The sequence below is a fragment of the Panicum virgatum genome, chromosome 8N (assembly GCF_016808335.1).
Source record: "Panicum virgatum strain AP13 chromosome 8N, P.virgatum_v5, whole genome shotgun sequence".
Classification (NCBI taxonomy): domain Eukaryota; kingdom Viridiplantae; phylum Streptophyta; class Magnoliopsida; order Poales; family Poaceae; genus Panicum; species Panicum virgatum.
Genome location: NC_053152.1, coordinates 38,076,349 through 38,093,211, shown reverse-complemented (window position 1 = coordinate 38,093,211; position 16,863 = coordinate 38,076,349). Strand labels below are relative to the sequence as shown.

The window sequence follows — 16,863 nt, the reverse complement described above, 5'->3', positions numbered from 1 at the left end:
TTTGGAAGAATAGAAAGGAAGTGAACACAGCCTATACCGAAACCCTACCCAAAAACCCCAGCCGTCACTGCACGGCGTCCCCGCCCCGCTCGGCTCCTCACTCACCCCGCGGCGCCACGCGCATGTCACGTGCTCCCGGCCGCGGCCGACACTGGGCTGACACAGTGCCCATCCCCGTGGACCCCACCAGCTCGGCCGCTCCAGGTACCCCATCCGGCTAAGGATGGATTCGGATCGGATACGGATGAAATCGGATTCGGATGTCACTTTTTACCACATTTTAATCCGGATACGAATACGAATGCGGATCTCATCGGATACGAATACAAAACGGATAGTTTGAATCCGGATACAAATCCGGATACCTTCTCGATTTGAAACATAGAGCTCTCATGAGTATCAATTTATTTTGTCAATAATTTTATAGTATATCAAAATCATTATACAAGTATGGAGAAAACAAATTAGGAGATAGCTAATAAAAAAGAATATAATTATCTATGCATAGCTTTTATATTAAATATATAATACTAATTATAAATATAAAATAAATAAATATTTAAATACTTAATAATTAAGATATATAAAAAAAGATTTTATTATTAAATAAATAATTAATTTTACTCGTATTAAATAATTTTAATCATGAAATAAATATATTAAATAGTTAAAGTTAATTTTTATATCATTATTAATTTTAATAAATATATTATTAGTTATCTAGTTTTTTAAATAATTTAAATAGTGTACATCATTAAATAATAGGTATAAAGATAAGTTTAAGATTGTCTCACTAGTCACTTTCTTTTTGCGGATACGGATGGATACGGATGTGATCGGATATTCTTCGAATACGAATATGGAATCGGATAGAGAAAAGTTCTTAAAATCGAATTTGGATGCATCCATATGACATTCATAATAAATTCGAATACGGATACGGATATCCATATTTACATTTTAAGCGGATACGAATACGGATAATTCGGATGTTCAGGCATCCGGATCCATCCTTGCATCCGGCCATCCCGCAGCCGGCGGCGAGTGGTCCCCCGTGCGCAGGAGGCCGCCTCCGGGGAGAACGGGCGCTTGCCCGGTTGGTACCTCGCTCAGGTGGGAGCGCTACCCGCCCGAGTTCGATCCGTGGGATCGGACTTGGGTGTCTCACCGAGGGTACTGTTTATTTAAACAGTTACTCGATTTTTTTGCACAGTCTTCGTTTGAATGTTTTATAAGCCCGTGCCTCTCACGCGTGGAACCATAAAGAGACTACGACGCGCCCGTCGACTACGGAGTCGGTGGATTCCGGTGATCTCAAAAAAGACGTGATTTAGATCTGTGTGTAGTTGTAGATTTATTTGTACACGGGTGGTGTGTGTGGTGTGCGTGTGTGTAATGGGTGTGTGTATGAGCAGATACTATAGCTGTACCAAGATGAGAGGCACTAAGGACATCTCCAACCCATAGACGGCTGCCGTCTGCAAGTTTTAGGAATTAGTAAGACAGATAACTTAGCAGGCAGCTTCTCCAACCCACAGACAACTACTGTTTATTTGATTGTTTAATGTTTGGAATGCGGCCCATGATCAACCATAAATATTGTTGTGTAGACCATTGTATGGCTATGTACCATATGAATAAGAAAGCATTTGAACTCTTGGTATTTAACCACTTTGAAAAATAAACTATTTCAATGGAGCATATACTACACTTACATACATACGAATGACACGGTACACATGCATCCATAAGAATGCAAGCGCATGATTAGATTTAGATACACAAATCGCCGGTGAGGCGCCGCTGCGGCCCAGCGCCGCCGGGACAACTTTCCGGCCATCCGTTGCTGCCTGCCGCAGTGCCGCTCCAGCGCCTTGCTCTTCCTCTCCCATGCAGCAGTTTCCTCCTTCCGCGGCATGGCAGCCCAATCGACCTTTCTGATCGAGTGTGGACGAATGGGCAGCAGGGATTGAAATATGAGGGCCGATGCAGGCACAGATTTGGGGAGAGCGCACGCAAGGAGGGGGATTTTGCTGCGATGCGCGCCAAAATCGCTGCTGCCGTAGCCGATCCATCCCGCCGGCGATTTGGTTCCCCAACGCGAGCGGGGGTGTCTACTCGATCTCGGAGCACGCGCTTTTGCCGTCGTGGGAGGCGACGGCAAAACGGCTCGCTCGGCTAAACCACATCGGTAAGTAAACGTAATTACTCGCGTTGGAGATGCCTAAAAAAAAGAGGCCGCCTCCGCTTTCCCGGCCGCGGATGCCGCGACCCGGCCACTGTTTCACTCGGCGTCACGCTCACACGCCCCCCTTCCTCGCTCCTCTCCCCGTCAAAAAAGCCTCGCCAGGCCGCCGCCACGAGGCCTCGCCACCCGCGCCCACCCCACCCCCACCCCCTTGCAGCCCCAGTCCTTGGGCTTTTGGCCCCCCTTTTCCACGCCTAGAAACACGAGCCCCAGCGGCGCAGGCGCCTCCGCTCCCTGCCTGGGCTTCTCTTCTCGCACCCCTCCATGGCGTCGGAGGCCTTCGGCGGCGTATCGGCGGCCAAGGGCGCTCGCCCGCCGCCCGCCCGCCTCGTGCTCCCGGCGGGGCGCGCCCGCGAGGCGGTCGCGTTCGCGGCGGGCGCCGTGGCCGCCGCGCTCGCGCTCCTCTGCTCCGCCTCCGTCCTCGCCCCCACGCCCGCTCCCAACGTCGTATCCATCCCCTTACCAGCCTCTGCCTCCTCGTCCTCGTCCTCGTCCTCCACATCCCCAGCCGCCGCCGCGGCGGTTGGGGAGGACCCGCGCACGTTCTACGACGACCCGTCGCTGTCCTACTCCGTGCGCGGCCGCCGCGTCACGGGCTGGGACGCGAAGCGCGCGGCGTGGCTGCGCACCCGCGGCCTCGACCCGGGCTCGGCCGCCGTGGCCCGGCGCGTGGTCATGGTGTCCGGGTCGCAGCCGGAGCCCTGCGCGGGGCCCGGCGGCGACCACCTCCTCCTCCGCTTCCTCAAGAACAAACTCGACTACTGCCGCCTCCACGGGGTCGAGCTCCTCTACAACACCGCGCTGTTGGAGCCGTCCATGGTGGCGTACTGGGCCAAGATCCCTGCCGTGCGCGCCACGATGCTGGCGCACCCGGAGGCCGAGTGGGTCTGGTGGGTCGACGCCGACACCGTCTTCACCGACATGGACTTCGCCCTCCCGCTTGAGCGCTACGCCGGGAGGGACCTGGTGGTGTACGGGTGGGAGGCGGAGGTGTACGAGGAGCGGTCGTGGGTGGGGCTCAACGCCGGCGTGTTCCTCATCCGGAACTGCCAGTGGGCGCTGGACCTCCTGGATGCGTGGGCGCGGATGGGGCCGGCGTTCCCGGAGCATGCCGCGTGGGGGCGGACGCTGCGGGCGGAGCTGGCGGGGAAGCCCGACGCCGAGGCCGACGACCAGTCGGCGCTCGTGTATCTGCTGGCGAGGGGCCCCGGCGTGGCGCGGTGGGCCAACCGGACGCGCCTCGAGACGGGGTACTACTTCCAGGGGTACTGGGCGGAGATCGTGGGGCGGCTAGACGGCGTCGCGGCGTGGTACGCGGCCGCCGAGAGGGGCGCCGCGGCGGCGGCGGCGGCGGGGCTCCGGCGGCGGCGCGCGGAGCGGGAGCACCCGCGGTACGCGGCGGCGCGGGGCGCGGCGCTGCGGGAGGCGGGCGTGCCGGGCCCCGCGGGCGGCGGGCAGAAGGGGTGGCGGCGGCCGTTCGTGGCGCACTTCACGGGGTGCAGCCCTGCGGCGGCAAGCCCAACCGGATGTACACGCGGAGGCGGTGCGCTGAGGGGATGCGCCGCGCGCTGGCGTTCGCCGACGACCAGGTGCTCCGCGCCTACGGGTTCCGCCGCGCCGCGCCGCTCAGCGACAGCGTCGTGCCGCTGCCCTTCGACTACCCCGCCGCGCAGTGACGGCGACGGCGGCGGCGGAAGTGTGCCAGCGTGTGCTGTACATTTTTTTGGGTTTTTTTTGGGATCCAAGCCATTACAATTCTGCAAGTTTGGAGAAACACCATTACAATTCAAGTATTAGGAGAGATGCCATTACAATTTTTGGTCTCCTTAATCTATGCCATTTTCTACGCATGGAAGGAGCTCGGGCCCACTGACAGGCCCGTATACGGCAGACCAAGACACGGCGTTAACTGTCTGCCCGGACGGCCGACGGCTCCTTACCCGGTGCTCACATCTCCCTCTCTGTTCCCACTGGCGCCAACCCCAGCGCCGCCGCAGCCATCGCCGGAGGCCTGACCACAGCAGGAGCCCCGCGCCCGCCCCCGCAGGAGGTCCCGCAGCCGCGATGGCAAGCTGCGGATTTGCGGTGGCCGCTTCGAACCGGAGGAGATGCAGGAACCTTTGGTGGTGGTGGTGCTGGCCGATGTCTTGCTGTCGCTTGGCCTGCCTGTGCGACGGCAGGTGGCGCTTGCGGCGCTTCTTCTCGCAGGCGATGCCGCGCGTCTTGGCCTGGCTGTCGCAGACCTCGGGGTGGCAGCCGTGCTCCTCGAAGGCGGCGTGGAGGCGGCCGGGGAGCGCATCCAGGCTGCCCCAAGCCTGCTTGAGCGGGCACGGGCACGTCGCCGGCGGGGACGGGTGGCTGAAGAAGGGGCACCTCGGCGCGTGCACCTTGGTCTTACCTATCTGGTCCAGGTAGCGGAGGAACTCGAGCATGTGCGCGCCGCTGCATTGGGCCAGCTCCAGCGCGGGCGGTGGTTGCGTAGGTACTGCCCGAACGTCTGCCAATCCCGCCGCTTCTGTGACTCATACCGGCTCGGCCGCGCCGCCGCCGCGCCCAGGCTGTCCACCGCGGCCGCCATGCCGGCCATCTCCATGGCTCACTCGCCGCCTGTCCACGCAAGCCAACCCATATATGCACCAGGTAGCTAGAAGAAGCTCGATCGGTGGAAACTGGAAAGGGACGGGAGGAGGCCAGCAGATGAGCAAGCTTGGGGAGAGCTGTGGGGAAGAAGATGTGGTACTCGCACACTTCCTCTCACTACACCAGCGACCGCCCGCCCACAAGTCCGGCGATGGGCAAGGCGACGCGGTGGTTCCGTAGCTTCCTGGGCAGGCAAGAAGGAGCAGGCCAAAGACCAGAGGCGCCAGCGGGAGGACCAACAACCGCTGCCTCCGCAGCTTCCTGGGCAGGCAAGAAGGAGCAGGCCAAAGACCAGAGGCGCCAGCGGGAGGACCAGCAACCGCTGCCCCCGCCGACCAGCGCCAAGCTCTGGATTTTCAGCAAGTCCTCCCGGGACTCGACGGAGGCCGCTGCCGCCGCCGCCCAGGCGTCCGTCTCTGCCGGCAACGCGGTGATCGGGGATGACGAAAGCAAACTGGCAGCACGGAGAGTTAACGCCATGGGCTGCTCTACTCGTATACGGGACTGTCAGTGGGCCTGAGCTCCTTCCATACGTAGAAAATGGCATAGATCAAGGAGACTAAAAATTGTAATGGCATCTCTCCTAATACCTGAATTGTAATGGCATTTTTCCAAATTTGCAGAATTGTAATGGCTTGAATCCAAAAAAACCCTTATTTTGTGGAACGGGGGCTGCATTTGGGGTGTGTGGTGATAATCGCAGTAAGGTTGTCTGCACCGGTGACGGTAAATGGAACAGTAAAAGCTATAGCGTACGCATATGGCGTTTATTTTGCTGCAGCGGCGCTCACTACCCGGTCCGCTATTGTTGCGGATGGAGTTTGGCGGCCGTCCGCTATGCATGGGGCCCGCCTCCGTCCGTTGCTCCCGCGCCCGCCTCCGCCGACGCAGCGCTCCGCCGTGCGCGTGCTGCTGCTGCTGCCACGTTGCGGCCGCTCGCCCGCCGCCCGTGCCCGTCGAGCTTGGCGGATCCGGCCGCCGGCACCATGGCCGCCACCGGCATGGTCCCGCGCAGGACGTCGCAAGCGCCACCGCCATGCGAGAGGGAGGAAGAAGGGAGAAGGAGGAGACGGCGAGCCTCGCCGGCGGAGGGAGGTGGGGGAGCTCCTGGTCAACGCTCGCACGAGGACAGGTGGAAGGAATAGGTAGGAGGCTCCGCGTCTCAACGTGAGGAGGTTCCCCAGCTCCGCCGCGGAGGGAGCAGGGGAGCGGTAGCTCGGCCCCGCGCCCGTCGGCCGCCGGCCGCCCACCGCATGGAGGAGCCGTGGGGGTGGGCCGGGCGGCAAAGGAGCAAGGGAAGGAGGGAGGGAGGAGGAGCCATGGGCCGAGGCCTCTCCTCTCGACCGTGCAGCGCCGCGGTCGGCCAGCCGCGGTCGCTCGGCCGCCCGGCAAGGCCGCTCCTCCCGCGCCGGGGAGGGAGAGGGGGAACGCATGCTCGGCGACGAGCGGGAGGAGCACCAGGACCAGGATCCGGACCCGGTGCACGTGCCGCCGTTGGATCCGCCTGAGGCCACCGACGCGGAAGCCCTGGCCGACGTGGCCCGGCCACCCCCACCGCCACGTGCATCGCCACCGCCGCCGCGTGCCATGGCCTGCGTCGGCGAGGGAGAGGAGAGAGAAGGGGGTGGCCGGCGTTGATCCGACGCGAGGTGCGTGCCGGCGCGGATGGGGACGGCTGCTCCCGCGTGCAGGGGATGGGGACGGCGGAGCCGGCGGCCGTGCGCCGTTCCTCGTCCCGACCGCTACACCCACCATGGATCTGCGCGAGCCGCCGGGAGGGAGGAGGAGGGCCGTACTGGCTGCCGGGAGGGTAAAGGAGGGCTGCGCACGAGGACCGCCATGGACCCGCACGGGTGTTATCGCCATAAATTAACAGGTTAATTAATGGGCTGCGAGTGAGTTGGGCTTAATAAAGAAGTTGAAGGAGGCTGATGAATTAGCTCCTGCGTGAGCATTTGGGCCATGTGGGACATGTATCTTTAGATTTAGTTCAGATTGAGTTAGAGTCCGATATGAACATATTAGTTTAGATTGTTTCCCAAGTCTCCGGACTATAAATATGTACCTTATGTTATTCGTAAAAAGGAAACGTCATCACGTTTGCAATCAACAACTCTCGGCGCACCGCCACCCCTAATTCTAAGGTTTCATCCAAGTAAGTGCCATGCTGCCCTGATCACTTCTTGCGATCAGGGCAGCGTTGTTCTTGCTTTTACCTTGGTATTACTCGTACTGAAGCATTTTTTATGGCGAGTAATGCTAGTTATCCTGATGTTTGTAACATGGCTTTAGTAGATCTATCGTGCTTTTGTTGCTTATCATCTAGGAATATCATGTTATCTCTCTGCAAGTCACGTTTCAATCTTATGCTAATTCTTGTTGCATAGAATTAGTTGTACGGAGATAACACCCTGCTTCCATTATATCTAGTAGATCTAGTCCGTTATGGGTTGCTCTTATATTCAAGAGTTGGCGTAATATCTGCTAGGTTAGGCCTTGCAAACGGGTTGGATGATCCGGTGACGTATTAGATGCTTTTCTTTGATCTTAATAGGGATTGATCCGGTAATCGGCTTTCGCTTATTCTTAGGCCTCTTTTATGGTTAAGGTTTGGTTATCTATTACGCTCATTAGGCCTAATTACGTGTAGGATGTTCTGATCTAGCAGTGAGGCTTTTACCGTCGTGGATTAGATTAGTTAGATTTAATTGAAGCAGCTTTACAGTTATTTGCGTTATTTACCAATATCCGGATACAAGCATATCCAATCTGACACCGGGACTCGATCGGCTCTTTAAAGCCGATGCAAGAGTCGTTCCGGGGAGCCGACCACGGCTCGGACTTACGTTTCCACGTGTTTGTGTATGCAGGCAAATCGTTGCAAGCACGTTCGCACCTTCCTGATCGGGTATAGGTCAGGTGGCACGCCCTGCGTCTTAGAAAGCCGCGGCGTGTGCTAGGATTGCGGCCGTTGACGAGGGAGCAGTGCCTGCCAGCGCCCCGGCGACCTCCCGGCTCTTCGTGTTGCCTGTCGCTACTCGCCGGTGGTTTTTGACCGACAACACATTCTGGCACACCCGGTGGGACATTCATCAGCAACAACACCCACCGCAGAGATGACAGGACCTCAGGACCAAGCACCGATTCCGCCGGTCACCAAACATGTCACGTATGAAGAGCTGACTCCAGAACACAAGCAAAAATATGATGAGGTCAAAGCTCAGTTCGAAGCCGATCTCATCGGCTCTTTCGAGAGGACCCGCAACCATGGCATCTGGTGGAAGGGGTTCTCACCTGAAGGCGCTCTCGACAACGTTGACTTGTTCGTACCGTCAGAAGAGCGCACCAGAGCCCTACGCCAGGAGATGAACTACATGGTGGCTCACGCGCTTCATCGGCACTCAGAAAGCCTGGTGAATGAGCTCGAGCGTGTGGCACATCGTGTTGTCCAGGAGGTGATCAAGAACCAGTACTCCCCATCAGGACCAATCCTAGGGAGTCACAGGGGAGAGGCCTCACTTCAGTCCAGGCCGCCAATATCGTACTCGCTTGCAAATCCAGGACCGCAGGGTTCGCCGATCTACGTCGTCTACAAGATCGGCGGTGACCCTGGAGAAGGCCAGTTCCTGAACGAGCCGCCTAAGGAGATCCCGCACGGCTACACATGCATGTACATACCTGACAGCATCAGTTCAACGCGTGCGGGACAGCTGGTGAGTACATGAGCTTCAGGAACAGATGCAGAGAAGCAGGCATGGCTAGCGAAGTACGCTACCGGGCCGAGTGCTGAACCCTCGACCCCAGGAATTCTTAGTATGCATCAGATCAGTGCAATATTAAGGGACCAGTTCGGCATCCTGCCCAAGAGAAAGGCGATCGGCTTCTAAGCCGTATCCAAGTGATTACGACTTGATCCCGTTGCCACCCAAGTATCGGCTCCCAGAGTTCACCAAGTTCAGTGGGTCAGAAGTGTGACACCTCCGGTGTTTAGCATTGTTTTAAACATACAATTAACTTCAAATGACACCGTTAACCCTAGTTTGGTGTTTAATTAAAAGTCCACATTCCGTTTAAATACACCAAAAAGTCAACTCTCGCACCTTTGCTCAAATGAACTTTTGCCCAACATGAAAGTTGTAGAGTTTCACAAGATAAACGACTTTCGTGTTCAAAGTTTTTCAAGTTACAACATGAAATTTTGAGTTAGCCCCGAGAAACAGTGGTTTTCATTTAAACTTGAATTCAAATTTTAAACTTCCACATCGTTGCTCAAACGAAGTTTTGCCTGAAAGGAAAGTTGTAGGAAATTGAATTTTGAACAACTTTTATGTTCAAAATTTTTCGAGTTCCCATGGAAAATTTTGAATTTGGATCAAGTCAACACTTGGACTCACTCTTTCTCTCTCTACTCTCTTTCTCTCTCCCCCTTTCCTCTCTCTGCGTTGACGCCGCGCACGCTGGGTGCTCGAGAGCACTCGCTCGTGCTGCTGCACCGCTGTGGCGCGCTCGCTGCGCCTGCTGCTGCGCGCTGCCGCCAGGCCTCGCCGCTTACCCCTGCCCCACTCGAGTGCGCACGCTCCCGGATGCCGCTCGCTGCCGCGCCCTGCCCGTTGACGCGCGCGCCGCGCCAAGCGCTCGGCGACGCGCCGCCATCGTCGCCGTGGCGCCCAAACCGGCCTCGCCACTGCCTGCCCCGCCCGCTGCCCCGCACTGCCGCTGCCGAGCCGCTGACCGCGGCCGGCCATCAATGCCGCGCGCCGTTGGCCCCCAAACCTCCTTCCTCTCATCCCTTGGTCACTTTAAACGGCCAGAACACCCCCCCCCCCCCCGTGCGCACCGAGCTCAAGCTCGCCCCTTCGCCCCTCCGCCCCATTCCCGCCTCCACCGAGCTCCAAACCACCACCACACCGCCCTACTGGAGCCGCGCGGCCCGGCCTCGTCCCTCCTCCATCGCCATGGAGCCGCCGCCGCGGCACCGAGCTGCCACCGGCCGCCTGCTCCCGTGGAGCTCCGCCTCCGCCCCTCCTCAACCCAATTCGAGCCCACAGCCCCCTTCCTCACCTCCCACCGAAGCCCCCAAGCCCGGACGCCCCATCCCTGCACCGCCGGCGAGCCGCCGCCGCGGCACAGACCCACCGCCGCCGCCCCCTTTCGCGGCGCCGCCGCTACAGGCCATCCCGGCCCAACCCGAGACCGCCATTAGGTTCGCACCGACGTCCTCTTGCTCTCCCCCTACGGGCCCCCACCCCCGGTGACCCTCCTCGCCGGGAAAAGCACCGCCGTGCCCTCCTCTGTTCCAAGGCCACCCAGGGACCACGGGTTAGAAGGAAACAAAGTTCCAGGGGCCTAAATGCAAGATTACATTTCCTTTTTCTTTTTGTTTTGAAAAACAGCAAACTAGTAAATTCTTTTAAAAATCGTAGAAAAATCAGAAAACTGCAAACTCAATTGTTCTGGAATCTTTGCAAAGAGATCTACAATTTTTTCTACATGCACTTTTTCATTCTCTCAATAGTTTCTATTTCATTTAAAATACAAAGAAAATGTACTTTATATTAGATCTCAATTTACAAGCATGAGATATTAGCCATTTTTGGTCGGTAGGTTACATGTTAGATGTATAAGCTTGTGTAAAAATTTCGTGGACAGTTTACATGCCTAGCTATCATTTTATTTAACTCTTGTTGTATGCCTAGGAGGGATAGTTTTATTTACCCAGGGTGTTATGATATGTTTCATGGGTTCAAACTTTTACAGTACTTGTATTTTAGTTCCAAGAGCATACATAAAAAGTTTGAGAATTTTTAGTTAAGTCAATCTGGACCAAATGATTTTTGGTGAGGATAGCTACACTAAATCATTAAAAATAGTTTCTGTGCATGAAAAATTCTAATAATTTTTCTAGGGGTTAACCTTGAGAAAGTAACCGTTCTAGTAAAATATGAGGCTCTGTAACTTGCTAGAACAGTCTGTAGAAATTAGTTTTGATCCATGCAGCAATACATTGTACTATTTTTCATGCCCTGTACAGTGCTTATTTGAATGTGAAAAATTTATGGTAGGCTTATCTTTAGGTATACAACCGTCAGTTAAAATTTCAGTACCAGCACTTGCAGATTTTGGCCTGTAAAATTCATTTTTTTTCCAGCAGTAGCTGTTTGTTTTATTTTTCGTGGTTAATAGGCTGCATGAAATGGGCTGAAAATTTCACAGTAGGCAAGTTATTTAGATATGTATCTTACATAAAAATTTCAATCCCAGAATCTCTGTGTAACTTTATTTATAATAAGGACATGCTTAACCTAGTGATAAATAAGAAAAATCTTTCTTTTGCTGCATAAGGATAAAAGAGAAAACCCATCCGAGTTACCTTGTGAAGTCAGTATAATGATTATTACTCTATAAACGGTTGCCCAAATAATGTAACAGAATATTTTATAAATCATCTTGAGTTGCGTTGGATTACAACTCAAAAATGAAGAATGGAATACATCGTTATCACTAAAGTAACTCACGCGTATGCATTTCATATAGATTCGACTACTCTCCCTGACGGTACGTACGAGTTGGTGCCAGAGTCCGAGAGTGAGCAGCGTGAAGCTCAAGTGAATCTAACCGAAGCCACTGAAGACCTGAACCCGAGTTCAGAAGAGCCCAAGGCTAGCTCCGCTCAGGAAGGCAAGCCCCGGAGCATGACCTACCTATTTTAAATTATGCAACTATTTGTATTCCTGTTTATTGTGCATTTAAGTTGCAGGAATTGTTTGGAACCTTAGTTGCATGATTCTAGGTACCTATGCTTGAACACTAGTATGTGTAGGTCGCTAGTTGGCTATGCTAATGGTTCGGTAGAAGTCGAGTGATTTCCTGTCACTCGCGAGCTTATAGGAGTTGAATGATTACTACACACTGCAATATAAGGTTTATGGGCGGGGTTGTGTACTTGTGATACCCCGTCTGTTTAGTAAAAATGGATAAGGCCGCGGTGTGTGGTAGTGGTGGTTAAGCGTTTGAACGTACTAACCACATGCCGAGAATATGGTAATCGGTAAGCTTAAGTACCTGATGGAACCGGCCGTGGAACATACTCCCCACTGTCTGGTCTATGGTCACGCACGGGTGCAGGGCACCCTAGGACGGTGGGCCTGTTTCATGCCCGGGGAAAAAGGGGAAAAGTCGCGTGGGTGATTGCATTCCCCATGCGTGTGTTTAGGTCTGCCTGGCCAGGTTAACAAATTCGATTCGAATCGTCCGTCTCTCACGGATATTGAGACTGCTTAACCCTTTTGCCACATAGAGTAAGAAGTGGAACAATGATGATGAGAAATATGGTCGAATGATGAAAAATAATTGCTTTCCACCATGTATGCTTTAGGATAGGTGCTAATGTAGAATGGTTAAGCCTAATAGAACTTGAAAGCTAAAATCGGAAAATAAGGACTTACTGCTTTTCGGCAAAGACAAACCCCTCAAGCCAAAAGCCTTGCATGTCTAGTTAGAGGGTTAGTTATATCCTAGTCGGGTAAGCCTTGCGGAGTATTAGCATACTCAGCCTTGTTTGTGGCTAAATTTTTATTTCAGGTAATACTTTTGAGGACATGATTGCTAGCTTGACTTGGCCGTGTACCTTACCCCCTGGTTGGTCGGTGGAGTGGGATACGACTCTGGCCAACGATGGCAATGACGAGTGATGTCATGTACGGGCTTCATCATGACATCATGTATCGTCGTTTAGAACTCGTTCTATTTCCGCTGCAGTGAACTCTGAACTACTTTCTTTTCGAATTTCAAGTACCTTTCAATATATTTGTGAAATGTTGTACTCTCTGGACTCACCTTCGTGTGGGTTACATGTAAGCTTTGGGTTCGATCGGCGCTCAGGTGGATTCTTCGGGACTTTACCCGACAGCACTGCCGAATTACTCCGTTTGAAGTGCGTGTTAGCCGGGATTGTCTTTAAGATGATGGTTAGCGCACTTGAGCCAGATTAATTAGGGCGATACTGCCACAGCTGGTATCAGAGCCGAACAAAGCGCACACCCGAGAGTGCGACTAGGTTATAAAAGTTTTACTTAAAACTTAGCCACATAATCACGTTTGGTAAATACGTTGGTTCGTTAAGGATCGTGCATAGTACGTAAAGCCCTAGGGAGAATTATGGGAGTTGCTAGGTGGCTAATTAACTTATGGTTTATTTACAACTGACTTCCAGCACATTTCTTTCAGTATTTAAATTCAGTACTTTACATTATGTAACGACGCACCTACGCTAAGGTAAGACGGTAAGGATCCTCAGTCAGTTGAGGGAGTCTGACCTTCCCGTCGGTGATGCGAGCCGAACGCTGCCCTCAAGCAGTGGCTTACTTGAGGTGCTGCCAATATACCAACTATTAGTTGGCTATATTGGGAGTAAAGTATACTCAGTCAGCTGAGGGAGTTTGACCTTCCCGTCGGTGATGCGAACCGAATGCTGTGCTCAAGCAGTGGCCTACTTGAGCTGCTGCCAATATACCGACCATCAGTCGATTATATTGGGAGTAAAAGAAAAACCGTGAATACGTCGCCTCGGTAGCGTATGAGCACTGTCCATGCAGTGTGGGACGCATGGATGCCGCTTCTATAGTGAGCGGTAATGTATGGGGACGCTTTCATGTGTGCTGGCATGAAAGGTTCAATGAATATATATATCTGTCAATTTTCTGCAGGTACACTAACCGCGATTACGTAAGTTAAGAACGGTTAGAACTCGGCTTGAAATATATATATAGGGAGAGACGTAAATTGTGCCATGCCACCGGTGCTAACCCCGTAAGTCCAAAGCTATTTGGCAATTGTTTTCTTTGGGAGGACGATTAGGTCATGCATGCATCATGCTCATAAAATTGAAAGTCAATGAAAATAGATGTGGGTTAGTTGGGAAGGTTAAGGTTTGCACGTGAGCACGGTTCCTCTTCTCTCAATTAAGGTCTATCTAGAAATCTGTCATTTCTGCTATATCGTGGAAGATGAATTATTTGGCATAGTAGAAGACCTTATTTGTAGAGGCGCTAGTGGATAATTTTGCTCCAAAACTTGTCTACTAGTTGCTGTTTAAATTTGGGAATTCTTCGACTTGTATATATTGGGGCACATTAGAAACTTTGACACCCAGTTTTTCTGTCAGCTTTGAGCACTTGGGTTGCACGAATTTTTAGGCCTTCCTAGAGATAATTTCTGCAGAAGTGTTCAACACAAAACTTGTGCCAAATTTGCTTACCAAGCTTCTGTAAAAATTTGGTAATTTTAGGCTTAGTAATTTGTCCTCAGCACTCAGTTTACTGGCTCTCTGGTCCCTGAAAATTTCGGGCTGACAGCAAAGCAAAACTATAAGGATAAGACCTCCTTAGGCTCTGATCTAGCTCTTGAGTTGACTAGAAAAGTTGTTCTAAGAACCTAAGGAATGTTCCTGGAAATTTTGAGAATTTTTAGAGCTCCGTGTTTTCAGTTATACTCGTTTTCGTGCACTACCCAAATTCTGTTTCAGCCATCACTCACTTGTGCATATCTATTTGTACAGATGGCTGCCCCTGCTCTCCTGGTGTTTGATGAGGATGGGCGTGCACACTCCGAGTGCACACACTGGCAGGGTTTTCCCTCCATTCTTTGGGAAGTGATGCGTGATGCCGGATATCCCAGTCCCCCGCGCTATGTGGGCGAGGAGTTCCATGAGATGGGAGTTGCGCGCTGTCGCGTGCGCATGACTCATGCTCCCCACCCTTTTCCAGATCACTGGGCTTCCTTGGAGCTGGAGGTAGTTGGACACCGTCTGGTTGACACTTGGGAAGTTGCAGCCATGACAGCACTCAACAAGTTTTGTGAAAAGAATTATGCAACTGTCACACTAGCTCCTATTGGCCTCTTCCCAGCAGAGCAGCCCAATGACCCTAACTGGCTTAGTCGGGTCGGACACACTGGGTACCTTCAGCAGAACAGAGCTGCAGAGACTATCTCCATGACAGTGAAGTGCATGAATGCACTCTACCGCTTGCAAACTTTACAGGCCAAGGCCATGACCCAGATCATTGCTTCTGCACGGACTAGCCACGAGATAGTGATTGCTAAGAATGAGCAGATCAAGGATTTGGATGCCCATGTTGGCCAACTGGAGGGTCTGATTGAGGAGCGTGATGTTCTCTTGGACAACAGGGATGCTGACTTTGCACTTCTGGAGCAGCAGTTCACCGCCCAGCAGGTTCAGTTGAATGCTGCCTTTGATCACATTGAGATGTTGGAGGCTCAGCAGGCCCAGCCCGAGGCCATGGAGGAGGAGCCCCAGGAGGTTCAGGGTATCTCAGGACTTGACACTATGTCTGGAGTGCCCCTGCCACCACTTCCGGGAGCTCACTCTCCAGTGAGGAGCGAGTCTTCCGTCAACAACCTGGACGACTTTTAGATGATGTCTTAAGTAGTCGTTCGCGCATACTCCTCTGTAGGGTAGCCTAACCTTGGATGGTGATGTAATAGGCTAACTAAGAGTTGAGTACCTCGCTTTTGTCAAAGAGTACCACTCCTATGTAAAAGTATCTTAATCGTTTAGGCTGTAGCTAAGAACTTGATGCATGGTTGTAATGGTTTAATTGCAGTGGAGTCTATCGCTGCAGAAACTTGTCTGAATTTTTATCCATGTTTCCTTGCATTTCTGGGCTGTGTGTTGAATACCAAAGTGGTTGGGAATTTCATGATCTAAGTGCTCACCAAATTTCAGCATTTTTAGACCTGTGTGTCAAAAGTTATGGCCCGAACATTGCACCTCGGCCTGCTGAAAAACAGATTGGACAGAGCAGTAGAAATTGAATTTTTCGCCCACCTTAACTGTCGATTTAGCTTTGGAGTTGAATACCAAAGTTGTAGTATGATAAAATATCTATCTTCTGTAAAAATTTGGGCGCATTTCGATGAACAGAGTGCAAGTTATGAATTTTCTTGTAACAAACAGCATTGCTGTCCCTATTGTTATCGTGCTCCTTTCAGTTCTACTTTTCCGCGCTTACCCTTCTGTTCTTGGGGATTGTCATATGTCATCCTACTAATGAGTGAATTTGCCATTCCAGATGGTGGGAGCGACACGTGGCAACCCTGAGGGTTTCGGGGACGCGAATGGTAGCAGTTCGCAGCGACCGCCACCACCGCCACCCAACTTTGCGGAATATCTGGCCGCCCAAACCGAGTTACTCCGTCAACTCGTCCAGGGGCAACAACAACAGCAACAGCAACGGGGTGGACCCAATGTTCATCAACCTCAAGCGGCTGGTTACCCGGAATTCTTGGCAACTCAGCCCCCTCTGTTCAATAAGACAGAAGAGCCACTGGATGCAGACGCTTGGATTCGCACAATTGAGTCCAAGTTTTCACTACTTCTGGCACCATGCTCAGAACAAAACAAAGCTCGCTTTGCCGCGCAACAGCTTCGCGGTTCGGCATGTCTTTGGTGGGATAACTACCTTGGCATGCTCCCAGCTGATCAAGTTGTCACTTGGGATGAATTCAAGGCTGCATTCAGGGGCCACCATATTCCAGAAGGACTCATGGACAGGAAGCTGAATGAGTTCCTGGCTCTTACTCAAGGGACACGCACAGTTCTCCAATATGCCCAAGCTTTCAACAATCTCTGTCAGTATGCAGGCTATCATGCTGACACAGATGTTAAGAAGCGTGATCGTTTTCGTAGAGGCTTAAACACCAAGCTCAAGGAACGACTAAACCCCATTAGGGTAGACACATACAACGAGCTGGTTAATCTCGCACTCACTCAAGAAGATTGTATCATGGCTCACCGTGCTGAGAAAAAGAGGAAAGCGCCAGCTGGACCCTCTAGTGCGCAGCCACAGAGGTATCGCATAGTGCAGAATGTTGCTTCCCAAACTCCTCCGAAAGTCCCTCAGCCAGGGCGTTGGGTTATCAGGCCTCCACTGCAGCAGAGCGTTGCACGTTTCCCT

The 16,863-nt window shown here is 52.8% G+C and overlaps 2 pseudogenes; one reads left to right on the top strand and one right to left on the bottom strand.

Annotated features, from left to right (window-relative positions):
- The first annotated feature begins 2,390 nt into the window (after positions 1-2,390).
- Positions 2,391-4,038, top strand: LOC120684471 (annotated as a pseudogene).
- Positions 3,986-5,118, bottom strand: LOC120684472 (annotated as a pseudogene).
- Between the last annotated feature and the right edge of the window lie 11,745 nt (positions 5,119-16,863).